Here is a 2,743-nt window from a genome sequence, read left to right as displayed (position 1 = left end):
GGCCTCCCAGAGAGCTAGGATTACAGGCGTGAGCCACCGCGCCTGGCCTATAAAAGATTTCTTAAAAGTAGAAGTTCAGACTCCTTCCCTGAGATTCCAGGAGTATGAAGCCTTGCCACATTAAAATTAAATAAACGTGAGCACCTGCTATCTGCAAGACACTGTAAGAAATAATTTAACTCAGTCCTTGCACCAGCTCTGTGAAAGGGGATTATCTCCATTTTTTTTAAGATGGAAAAACTAAGGCTTAGATAGTTTAAGTAACTTGACAAAACTGACCACAGCAAAGCATGATTTAAACACAGATCTATGTCTTTCTGCAAAGTCTACACCCTTTCCTATGTCTGCCAAGGCATTTAATACCTTACTTTGTACTGGGTTCACTATTATACACCATTAATTCCTCACAACTATGCTGTTTTACTGAAAAAACCTAAAGTTCAGCAAGGTTAGGTTTCCATCAAGACTCATGCAGTTGAGCCAGCATTTTAATTCAGATCTGACTTCAAAGCTCATGATTTCTCTGACATCTCAAAAATAAAAATCTATTAAAGTATAAAGTAATAAAAACAAAAGACATACGATATGAAATTATTTTAATATATGCATATGGCTTATTTCTGAAAATGTGATTCAGGATCTACTTACCTGTACAACTGTGATGTAATCACACTGTATATATCTGATACATGTTAACATGTATCTCATGTCAGTCTGAGTTAATTTCCTATATTACTTAGTTTCAAAATATTAATATATTCTACATTTAGTATGTCTATGTCATTATTTCTTAATAAGTGTGCGAGTGATTAGGAGTACAAATTCTTCTGTCAGAGAAACATGAGTATTCTAGAACTACTTCTGTTTCTTAATAACTGAATGTCCCTTAACAAGTTTTTTAATCTCCCTAAATCTCAGGGTTCTTTTAAATCTACAACGTATAGATGGTAATATTTCTTCACAGTACTGTTATATGAAGTAAATAACACAGTGTAATGGCTGACATAATCATTAAATACTAGCTGATACTCAAATTTGAAAATTATAACTGTTCTAAGATCAAACAAGAGTCAAGACTAAAAACATCAGAGCAACACTAAGTGGTCAAAAATCAGAGGTAGTCAGTTGGCACTATGTGGGCCAAAAATCAGAAAGATATCAGACTTCCAGTATTTCTGGCCAGCCCAAGGCTGGAATTGAGCAAAGTTTGTTTTTATGTAGCACAATGGAATCAATTCCCACAATTGTTAGTTTCAACAGGAAACAGCAGCACCTCTTCTTGTACAAGCTCAATTATAAGCTGCCAAAATGTTAGAAAACTGGAAGAAATTGGTAAGCAGCAGCTAGAAGAGTTAAGTAAAGCAATAATCAAAGTTTTAAAAATACATGTGATAATTGTCAAATATTACATCAAGTACTTAAATCCCTTAAAAGTAAGAAAGTTCTACCATCAAGTCTTCTTCTTTAAAGTCATAACAAAAACAACAAAGTCAGGTTCAGTATGGAAATACTGAATAAAAGTAGAAGGTTCCTAAGACATGCTTTGTTTGAATTTTCTCTTTAAACAGTAAGATTTCTTCACTGATTATTAACATTTAACAAAATGGAATGCAAGCCTTTTCCTAAAAATAAGGTTTATTTTCTGATGAGACTACTTATGTTTGGCACTTTTTGGAAAACTATCAATTTCTTCAACTAAAATAATTATGAGAATTCAAAGGAAACCCTAATGAAATACTAAGTACGCATTATGTATGATTCACTCTCCACCGCTACCAATCTATACAGTAGCCAAAGAACAGGCTATAATCCTTTCAAAGAATCTCTTATAAAAATCAGAATTTATCAGATCTATCACCCAAGAAGAGAAATATGGTATATTCCTCTCATCATTATTTTCATCTAAACCAGGGAAGCTTAAATTCTAGTGGTTGCACTCAGTCTATTAATACAACCTAAAATGATCAACTATGCTAAGGTCCAAAGATGGTTTCTCAGTTCTGACAGGCAACAAGGATATGAGATTGTGCTTCAGCGAGCCTGAGGCACCCTTCCATACTTTCCAAAGGTAGTGGGGCTTAACGCTGTCATTCTTGGTTTGGAAGAGAGCAGACTGTCCTTCTTAATCAAAGCTGCCATAAATCAAACAACTACTAGCTGAGGTATTTTCAGTACGGTCCACCACTGAATAACAGAGCCACGAAGTAATGGAAACAACTTTGTAGCAAATGTGCCCCAAAATACTTCCTAAGTACCGATGGCAAATACACAATACTATCCTTAATGGAACCTATCATCAACCACAAATGTCAGGGTTTTCTAGTTTTCAAACTATTAAATCACGCAAACTCTTTTGCTCTTCACAACTAAGGCACAAGTATCCTTGGCAGGGTAATAATAATAGTATCTTCAATATACAAATGAAGAAGATGAAACTCTGAAATGAAGTTACCTGCTCAAGGACACTTAGCTAATATTAGGATAAGAACTAGAAGCTGGACTCATAATCTGGTATCTTTCTAGCACATGATACATCAATTACAAACTATATATTGTTCTTTCCTATATTAGAAAGCTAGGCATATAATGCTATGTGTTAATATTATGTCATCTGAGATCCTGAAAGGAAAAATAAAAATTCCAAGATTTGTTTTTTTTTTTTTGAGACAGAGTCTCACTGTGTTGCCCGGGCTAGAGTGCCATGGCGTCATCCTAGCTCACAGCAACCTCAAACTCCTGGGCT

General features: G+C 34.7%; 1 protein-coding gene across 1 annotated transcript in view; it reads right to left on the bottom strand.

Annotated features, from left to right (window-relative positions):
* RFC3 (replication factor C (activator 1) 3, 38kDa) overlaps window positions 1–2,743 on the bottom strand; it is a 52,625-nt gene that overhangs the window by 7,057 nt on the left and 42,825 nt on the right. The gene's annotated exons all lie outside the window — the stretch shown is intronic.

The sequence above is a fragment of the Propithecus coquereli genome, unplaced genomic scaffold (assembly GCF_000956105.1).
Source record: "Propithecus coquereli isolate 6110/MARCELLA unplaced genomic scaffold, Pcoq_1.0 Scaffold175, whole genome shotgun sequence".
NCBI classification, from domain to species: Eukaryota; Metazoa; Chordata; class Mammalia; order Primates; family Indriidae; genus Propithecus; species Propithecus coquereli.
The sequence above is the reverse complement of the archived record's forward strand: the minus strand, read 5'-3'. Positions and strand labels throughout refer to the sequence as shown.